The sequence below is a fragment of the Berghia stephanieae genome, chromosome 13 (genome assembly GCF_034508935.2).
Source record: "Berghia stephanieae isolate SIO BIC M18660-M18661 chromosome 13, UCSD_Bste_1.3, whole genome shotgun sequence".
Classification (NCBI taxonomy): domain Eukaryota; kingdom Metazoa; phylum Mollusca; class Gastropoda; order Nudibranchia; family Aeolidiidae; genus Berghia; species Berghia stephanieae.
Genome location: NC_088372.1, coordinates 18,132,509 through 18,142,995, shown reverse-complemented (window position 1 = coordinate 18,142,995; position 10,487 = coordinate 18,132,509). Strand labels below are relative to the sequence as shown.

General features: G+C 36.8%; 1 pseudogene across 1 annotated transcript; it reads left to right on the top strand.

The window, feature by feature from the left end:
- Positions 1-292: 292 nt before the first annotated feature.
- Positions 293-7,205, top strand: LOC144958696 (ankyrin repeat and SOCS box protein 8-like; annotated as a pseudogene). The gene is made up of 6 exons (XR_013642499.1): positions 293-431; positions 1,172-1,285; positions 2,013-2,095; positions 3,208-3,373; positions 5,073-5,173; positions 6,740-7,205. The product of XR_013642499.1 is annotated as an ankyrin repeat and SOCS box protein 8-like (transcript).
- The last annotated feature ends 3,282 nt before the right edge of the window (positions 7,206-10,487 follow it).

The following is a 10,487-nucleotide window of genomic DNA, read 5'->3' as shown; positions in this document are numbered from 1 at the left end:
AACCTAATAGAATAGATTGTCATTTGTTGTGTTGTAAGCATCTCATTTTTTTCTCTTGCGCTGCACTGCTTCTGAAGCATGAGTTTTTTTCTGTTTGCCTTGAGATGACTCTAAACTCTAAAGATAATATCCCTCTCATATTGAATTAAGTGATTTTTGATTTATTAGGAATTACTTATTATCTCTCTAATCCTTAAAACATACATTTTTATATTCATCTTTTCAGGATCGCTCTTAAGATTGGGCAGGCCTGATGCAGCAATTATAAAGGTCAGACTGTCTGATGACTGTGATTGTTATCTGATGGAGGGATGTGGTATCCATGGAGAGGACTCAGGAAACATATCGACTCTCAGACCAGCTCATAAGAGCTATCGGCAAAGGAAAGTTGCATGACAGGGAAGAGGACATCAATTCCTTGATTGAAAAAGGTTTTAACTCTCTACTTACCAGCCATTTTCAGGATTTTCCCCTAAACTTCACACCCAACTAACACAAAAATATATTTTTTATCACTCAAACACAATAGCAATAAAGTTCTTGCGATACATAATTTCTGTAGCAAAACATGCTCTACACCACACTGTTCATGTCCTTGCATGGAACTAATGAGTCGCTTGGGAACATGAAGCCATTCTTCCATCAGAGCTCGCTCACATTGGTGATGGGTGTGTATTTCATGGTTTATGTATACACAGTGACCAAATTCCTCCCATAATGTTTGATTGGTCACATGTCAGGGGAGTACGGTGGCCAATCTAACAGGTGGAGGTCCTGCTGCCAAACTTATGCCCAAGGTATTTTGAGTGATGTGAGGATGAGCGTTATTCTGCTGAAAAATGCCACAGCCTTTTATTCACCTCAAATATAGGGATGATATTGACATGATGATCTCATCCATCTAGGTCTATGTGGTAACATGTGCTGGTAGTAAAAGAATAACATAGTGAGTGATTATTCACAACACCAACACAAGACTGCCAAATAACATTATCGTTGAATTTCATGAACTATTTTTTTAGCATTGATGATTGATGACAAAATATTTTGTTCGAGAGATGTTCGAGGAAATTAAGCATGTGTACAACGAAATTATGTGCTGTACATCTCTCCTGCTATTCTATATATAAAAATGACACACATGTTTTGTTTTGATTTTTGTCACAACCAGGTGCAGATATAAATCGTCGTCATGGCACGTTATTACCATTACAGTACGCATGCTGTCTTGGAGATTGGCATGTATTGGAACTTCTTATACAGCGTGGGGCAAAGGTGACTAACTGTTTGTTTGGTGAGGGGTGGGGGGGGGGGGGGGGGGGGAGGAGTGTTTTTTGTTCTTTGATTTTTCTATTTGTTGTTGTTGTTGTTTTGGGGTTCGTTTTTTTTTTTTTTAATTCGAAATTTTGATAGTATTTCATCATTTCTGGATCATATTGGTGCTTACATAAAATCGGTTTTGATGGGGCCATACCTGCCTTATCCTGCTTTTACCCTCGATTCTCTCAATTTAGTTTTTAGGCTTTGAAAATACTGACTAAATTTTTTTGAAAAATCTCATTTTCTCCTTGATGGCTTGTTATCCATTATAGGGATAAAGAAAATTACCCATAATGTCCTAATATGTTTTCCTTTTGTAATACATATATACCAAATTTATTAATATGTGTAATTTTTCATTATATATTATATGATAATACAAGAATTATGGGTATCAAGAAAAACAGAGCTCAATTTGTTGTCTATTTTATAAATAATATTGAAAGCTACTGAGTGCCATGATATGGGAAATACCGAAAGTTATTTCTAATAACTTTGATCATCAATCAAAGATATTTTCAAAATAACTGAGGATAAATAAAGTAGATTAGGTTGTGTGCAGGATCCTTTGCCCATGATTTGAAAAAAGATCTCATTTACCACATGGACGATAGCTGTTTTGGTGGGAGTGATTTTCATACTGAAATAGTTATTTCATTTTTTCTATTTATAAGATACTCTATCTTTAACAGGTGAATGAACAGATGGCTATAACCGCACTGCTCTTCACTATGCAGCTGAACAAGATGAACGTTGTGTTCGCATTTTACTTGAGGTATTACTATCCATCATTATTTATCTTTTTAACTAACCTTTTTTTTTTTCCTTTTTTTACATTTTTTGTTGTTTTGTTTTTTTTTTTTGTTTTTTGTTGTTTACTCATCAGTACTGATGGTTTTCCTCAGATCCACAGAAGTCCTCTTTTAAAAAAAAAAATTATATACATTTTTTGTTACCATTAGCACTGCCTAATCATGACATTTTTGTGCTTCACCTGTCAAGCAAATATCACAATGATTATTATAACTATGGTCCCTCATAGCTCTGTGAGTGCGGCACTCACAATTAAAGGGTGTTATAAAAGTCTTGGAAGCTGTAAGGTTTTCTCTAAGCCCTCTATACACTCTGCAGTGATTAAGAAGCTGGGTGAGCTAGATCTAATAGAGGTCATGTTGTGATTGGTGAATATCCTATGAAAAAGGAAGAAAACAATTGTTACTATCTAGTGCTGGCGTTTTTGTGCAGCTATGTATTCTTGTATAACACTCGCATTCATACTAGAATGTCCTAGGTTCGAGGCCCGCTTTGAGCGGCGCATAGTTATATTCCTTGAAAAGACTCTTTACTCACATTCTGTCTCCGTACTCAGGTTTAAAATGAATACCTGGCCGTTAACAATGTTGTATCGGTCGGTAAAAATATTGTAATATCATCTAGCAGACGTTGTCTTGTCATACATATGTTAATGAATGTTGTTATTGGCGAGGATCCCTTGTAAAGCGCTTTGAGTTTGTTGAGTAAAGTATTTTTAATTTTTAAATGGCATTTTGTTGTTTATGTTGTGAGCAATAAATAAATTTTTAAAAGGCTTTTTGTATTGTACTTAAGTCAAGGCTCTCATTACAGTCTTGTCAATTGAAAACAGATTTTTGGAAAGAATTTAAATAATTTACTTTTGTTGCCCCTGGCAGATCTGATGGGGGGGGGGGGGGGGGGGTCATTTTTTTGTTTTTTTGGGGGGGTTATTTTACTGTACTGTTTTCAAAAATGTATTTTATATAAATACTGGACGGGAAGGGGCGGGGTGGGGGGAGGTATAGGGTTTAAGGCAGGATACAGTAAGTATTTCATGATTATTGAACATTATTCTCATAAATTTACCTTCAGAATGGTGCCTTGCCAGACATAGGAGATGGTAATGGCGACACTGCTCTTCATTGGGCTGCCTATAAAAACAATACATTATGTGTGCAAAGACTTTTGCAACACAGGGCCAATGTGAACGCAGTGGATCTCAACAATGACACACCTATCAGCTGGGCTGCCAGGAAAGGTATATTATAAGAGTAATGTGATTTCAACACATTGCTATAACCATGACACATCTCAAAAAAGTAGTCCTTCCAAATCTTAAGGCGTGTGAAGCCAGAGTTTAGTCCAGTTTATGTCGTAGTTTTAAAGAAACAGCAAGACGTGATAGTCACCTTTACATAACAAGCTAGTTTATCCATTTTCAAACCTGCCAGATCTAATGGACCCAGCAACCCAACCACTCTTGGGTGCGCAGAAGAAATTAAACGATGTACTAAATTACTCTTCTGACTCACTGATTTGAACTGACATGGTGGCTTGTTTTTTTTAAATATCCCAAATTTTGCAAGCTAAAAAACAGCAAAATTTGCAAAAGTTTGCGATTGATTTTAGTTCATGAAAGAGAAAGGATTTGTTTGTTTTTAAGGGTTTCACTGCACTTTCAACAAATGTAAGATCATATCAGCGCCAGTAAAAAGGAAGAAAATAAGATAGTAAAAAAGAAACTACTCTTGACTAATTTTCTTTCTTTTTCTACATGATCTATCAAATTAAAAGAAAAAAAATTCGTCTTTTTAACCATTTAAAAAAAAAAAATTATTATTGTTGTTTTGTTTTGTTTTTCTTAAAAAAACTCTCGAAATTTTCAAAAAAAGATATTGCAGATTTTGCGACCACAAGCGATGCAAATAACTGTCATGCCAGTTTGAACCCTTAGACCCAGTTTAAGATGTGCTGTGTGTTCGTGACTGTATTATACACCATCACAATACACATGACTTACTGATCTCTTGGTGGGTCTTTTGTGTTGCTATGTGATATAGTGGTATGACACTCGCTCTTCTATCAGAGGGTCATCAGTTCGAGATCTGCTCTGAGCAGTGCATAGTTGAGTCCTTGAAAAGACTTTACTCCCATTGTATTCAGGTGTAAAATGAGTGCCTGGCCATTAACAGCTTTGTCTCTGCCCAAATAAAAAAATGTAAATCGTCTAACGGGCATCATGTCTCGTCCTACATGTTATATGTTGATCTTATTAAAGCTAAAGGTTTTGAAGTCTCAGACGAGACTCACCAGTATAGTTTATTGCTAGAGAGGATATTCACTAGAGACCAACCAAGCCCAAGTGCGTAATCAGTTTCAATTTATAAGGCATGTTACAAGACTTGGTTTGATTTTGAATGGATTTGTCAAATAAAAGTCATCTTCTTTCAAAATTTTACAGTGTTTTATAATCTGATGCAAACACGACTTGAGGAAATGTGTAGCTCTGATTGTAGTAGCATTGTAAAACGGATAAGGAACCCTATAAACACCTTAAAAATCGACACATACTATTCTTTTCTATGTTAAATGTGGGGGCCCAATAGGTCGATTGGTAGAGCACTAGCTTCACACTTAAAGGGACCAAGGTCGATCCATGGTGCAGTCGAGATTTTTTAAAATTACCCCCCTACTATCTACCCAGAAGTGAATGAGTAGCTGAGTATTATTTAGACCTGGTGGAAAGTACTTTGCAATAAACTAGCGTCCTATCCAAAGGATAGCAATACGACAATTGCTATTGTCTCTGGCTCTGTGGGCTGAATGGCTCTGAAGGACTATTACTATGCTCAATGTACACCATCCGTGAATCGAGATCAATATTGTAAAGAGATGTGAATAGAAAAAAAAAGAATCCAACTCATCATCATTATGATATTATTTTTATTTTTTTTTAGGAAATTTGGATGTCATTCAAGTTCTCCTGAATTATAATGCTGATGTTGACATACGTAATGTATATGGACAAACAGCCCTGAAGAAATCTGCTGCTGTACAGGTGATCTGATAATAATAATACTAATAATGATAATAATTATAACGATGACAAAATAATAATAATTATAATAATAATAATGGGGGTCTCGATAGCTCAGTTGGTTGAGGACTCGCTTCACAATCAAAGGGACTGAGATCGATCCCAGGTTCAAGTCAAGATTTTTTTTCTGTCCATCCAGCTGAGTGATTGGTAGCTGAGTCGGTTAGATCTGACGGAAATCCTTTGCGATAGACTAGCATCCTATCCAAAGGGTAGCAAGCAATTGCTATTGTTCATTTCATGCTGTAGAAACCGAGATGAACTCCAGCTCCATAGACCTAATGGCTCTGAAGGACTAGATTTAGTGATAGTGATAATGGGAATTAACTGATAATCACTGACAAACCTCTCACATATTTATATCTTTTGGGGTTTTTTTTTGCTTTTTTGTTTGTTTGTTTTGTTTGTTTTTGTTTTTCTTTTGGGGGGGGGGGGGGGGGGGGGGGGGTGATGGACAAATTTGGTCATATTCTGAATTTCTTATCTAGATTCTGATTTTTTAAGCTAAATTTTGGAGAACTGAATGGATATCAAAGTGGTGAATCATATGGATGACTTTTTTTAAATTCTGCTTTTTGGGGCAATACAATTTTTTTTCATCAAATTTAGAGGAGGAAGGTGTAAGGGGTTTGGGGGAGGGGGGGGAGGTTGGTTTGGTTTTTTTGTTTGTTTTTTTATTGTAGTATAGATATATAGGTCGGCCATGAAAATAGAAAATCTCAAAACTTTCATATGCTTAAAGTAGAAGTTTCTCGCCCAAAGATGTTTGTTCTACATGCTGTATTTTATTCTTTAATTAAATCGCCATTAGATATTTTATATTCATTCACTTTCATTCTGCCTCTCATATTTTTTTCATACTTTGTCTTTACTTTTGTAAAAATCAAGCAACACGAGGTATGCCCACACATCTGATGGATGAATCACATTCCAGAAAATCACTTTTTTCTCACATTATCCCTCTCAAGCATGATTCAAATAAGTTCACACCTATAATCTGTAACTGAAATTCATGGAGGGTTGGTTCATAAAGTATGCCTAGCAGAGAACTTTTGTGCGCAGCACTGAAAATTGTCCCTCTGTCACTAATGGGGGTAGTAAGAATGGCTTTTGAAGATATTGAAAATGGTAGAAAACAAGAAAATGTTTTGAATTATTGTTTTATTTTTTTAATGTAGATTTTTGTGCTTTAACTCTCTCCTTACCAACTATAGGAAAATCGTCACATTCGTTACGATACAACCAACATTTTTCTTAAAATTTCGTTTGTACATTATGAAATTTAAAGAAAATGAACAGTGTGTTGTAGAGCATGTTTTACTAAAGAAATTATGTACCGCAAGAACTTACCTCTATTGTGTTTGAGTGATAAAAAATCTGTTTTTGTGTTAGTTGGGTTCGAAGTTTTTGGGAAAATCCTGAAAATGGCTGGTAAGGAGAGAGTTAAGATGACTGGTAAAATTAAAATTGCCCAGAGTTTTTTGGTTTATATTTTTTATTTTTTCATGAATATGTTGTATTTTTCAGGCGAGCGGTTTGAACAATGAAGAAGATGATGCTTGTTTGGAGTTGCTCATAAAAGCGTCGGGACAATTTGACCTGACAAATCTGAAAGGGGAACTGTTACCGGTAATGGCTCGGGATAACCGGCTCAATGAAATTCTTTACCCCTTGTCAACTCACCACGATCTCTTCTAGAACAGTGCAGGAGGCGGATACGACACAGTATTGGCCAGAATTACCTGCCAGATGTCATTTCAGAGCTTCCTCTACCTAGGAAATTACAGGAATTTCTTTTGTTGAAAAATAGAGATTTCGAAGTTTTGTTATTTACACAGCCAGAAAAAAAATGAATAGTTATAATTATAATCTTTATCAAAGTACTTGGGAAAGAAGGGGGAAATTTAATGCAAACAATGCCCTAATGATATTGTTCATAATAGGTGATATAGCTGCTACAGTTTCTGACCCTAAAGACTGAAGAGGGCTTCGGTGTTCTCTTTCGCTGTTCTTCTCTTCCCTATACCTGCTGTCTCCTTACATGACTCCAGTAGACACGAAACTGTCCCTGAAGAGCTTGGATGCCCCAAGGCTGTCACTCAATCATCTGTTATCCCCCTTACTCTTGGTCCGGCATATCATTGTTCGGAAAATAAGATGATATACTTTTGCTCAGGTCCTGGCCAGGGTCCTTTGCTAAACTGAAGAAGCGGAATCCACTTTTATTGGGTTACCTATATTTATTTTTTCTTGTAAATCATGCTTTATTTTATCAAATGCCTTAAGTATATATTTTATCAAAGTCTCGATCTATTGGGGTTTTTTTTGTTTGTTTGTTTCAGGTTTTTTTTTAGCAAATATGATTTTTGTGGTGTTGTGCAATTGGCATTTTATAAAAGATCCAAATATCAGATTTAACACAGAGGTTCATTGCTGCTGGACTCGAGTTTTTATTCTTTATTTTCTCTTTTATCTTAATTTTTGTATAACATATAAATGTTGCTATATATGGTGTTTAATCAAATGTACGTCATTACGGTGAGTTTTTATTACTAATGATATATAATGGGGAAATTTGGATTTTTCGTCGCGGGCTGTGTATTGTGCATTGTCAGATGACAGCCATAACCTAATTTTCTTGATTTGAAATCTTAACACACAGTGTTTGTTACTATTTATTGTGTCTTAGATATTTCTCTGAAAACAGTACAATTTATCCTCAGATTTATTTTCTACAAATTGGAATTTTTTCCCCCCATAGATATTCAGATTACATTGGAATCTGCATAAAGTCAACACTCTTAAAGTCAACTTCTGCTTAAAGTCAACAGCTCTTGTTAGTCCCAAATGTTCTGTTCTTTATCTCATCATCATCATAGCTTGTCACTCCACCAACACCAAACTCACTCCACAGCATCTGTGGAGCAAACTCTTTATCTTCGTGTGTTCCATTGTTACTGCGGCTATGTGGTCTAGTGGTATGACACTCGCTTTCGGATCGGAAGGTCCTGGGTTCGAGCCTTGCATTCGGCACATAGTTGAGTCCTTGGAAAAGGCTCTTTACTCACATTCTCTCTCACCGTACTCAGGTGTAAAATGAGTACCTGGCCGTTAACAGCGTTGTCTAGGTTCGAAAAAATTGTAACAACGCCTAACAGGCTTCATGTCCCGTCCTACATGTTAAATGTTGCTGTTGACCAGGGACCCCTTGTAAAGCGCTTTGAGCACATTTAGTGGATTTTGCGCTATATAAAAAAGCTCATTATTATTTTATCATCATAGGTTGTCGCTCCAACACCGAACTCACGCCACAGCATCTGTGGAGCAGACTCTTTATCTAAGTATGTTCCATTGTTACTGAATAAAGTCAACCAATCTTTCTGGTACGGTGGTGTTGGTGGCTTCATCAGGTTTCCACTGTATTTGCTGATTGTGGCAGGTCTACCTTTATAGTTCTCGTTTTTCATCTCTTTCTTATACTTCTTGTTTATTTCTCAGCATGCTGTTGGTGAAAGTTACCACCAAAAAGAATTTTTTTTTATTTGAGCTATTATATAGCGCTCTATCCACTAAACATGCTCAAAGTGCTTTACAAGAGGTTCCTGGCCAACAGCAACACTTAATATTTAGGACGGGACATGACGCCTGTTAGGCAATATTACATTTTTTTTTCTGACAGAGACAACGCTGTTAACGATGAGGTACTCATTTTACACACACTTAGTACGGTGAGAGAATGTGAGTAAAGAGCCTTTTCCAAGGACTCAACTATGCGCTGAGCAAGGCTCGAACCCAGGACCTTTCTATCCAAACACAAGTGTCATACATCTAGACCACATAGCCACACTGTAGGATCTTCTGTATCTCCCTTTATCTATTGCTTTCTTTCTGTGTCCTGATGTGAGGTGACTGTGTTTTGTAAACCACTGACGGTAGAATTTTCTTTGAGTTTGAGGTAAATATTATTTGAATGTAGTTGAATGAGTGTCTGTATGGCTGAAAGATGATCAGCATTTTGCTCCGCGGATATAATGTATGTAATCAGTGTCAGTTCATGTTAATTATAAAACTTTATTTACTGTATAAATATTTCATGTTTGAAAAATGTCGCATTCGAAATAAAACTTTTAAAAATCGAGAAATTTTGTGTGGTTTTAATTTTGTAAAATAAATTTCCCAGATATGTACACTACACTCAAGCATGGTGTCTTCGAACTTGTCAAGACATAAAATGAAGGTGGAGGAAACGGAGTCTTGCCAAAACGACTTGATGGGGGAAAAAAAACAGGGGGGGGGGGGGGGGGGGGATCGAGGAAACAGTCTTGCCAAACGACTTGATGGGGGAAAAAAAGGTGGGAGGGGGGGGGGGGGGGCGCCAGATGGTCTTTGCTCAGCGACTACTATAGAGTATACGAAGTCCTAGCCTTTGTTTCATCCGAATGGTACCTAGTTCAACTATCCACCACGCTGTGTGGCCTTGGGCTTGGTTGGGCAAGTCGCCTCTCCCAAGCACACTTTGTGGCACTGCGTTGTTGGTGACATCTGGGTTTTCCATGGCCAGTCTTTTCTTGGAATTGACCCAACGACAACTTTTCTCTTGGTGTGAATAAAGGAAACTTTATAATAATTATTATTATTTTTTTTAACTTTATTGATATGTTGAGGGAGAGAACTGTATACAAGACATGTTACAAGGGCTAGGGGTGGCGGGGGGGGGGGGGGGAGGTCTCTGCGTCACAACATTAATTTACCGTCATAGCCAACCATTAGCAAATCATGGCATTGAAATTGGAACCAACTGTGATGTGTTAAAAAAAAAATAAGCAGAGAGGTGATGTTATGCGAAACTGGGGTGGCGTGTGTGAGTGACTTGTGTTTGGGTGCGTATCATATAGGGTAAAGGAGCAGAAATAAAAAATAGACCTAGGTAGCAAGAAGTGTGGCTCTGGGTAGCAACTCCAAATTGATGCATTGCGTATAGTTAAATAATTCACAACATCCGCCATCCGGATATATGGTAGGCTACCAACACAAAGAACTATGTGTAACCTTAAACTTTTATAGTCTGAATACTACAATTATTTTACTCATAAAATCGCTGGCTAAAAACAATAACAAAGAACTGAGTGACGTTGATTTCGCTCAGTCTATAGTTATCAGACAGTGGTAAATTTGTAAGTGGTGATCTGGATACTATAAATACCGACTTTGTTTGTTTTTTTAATGCAAATATGTCATTTTCAACAGAACTCATTACAAAAACGATTCGTTGCAA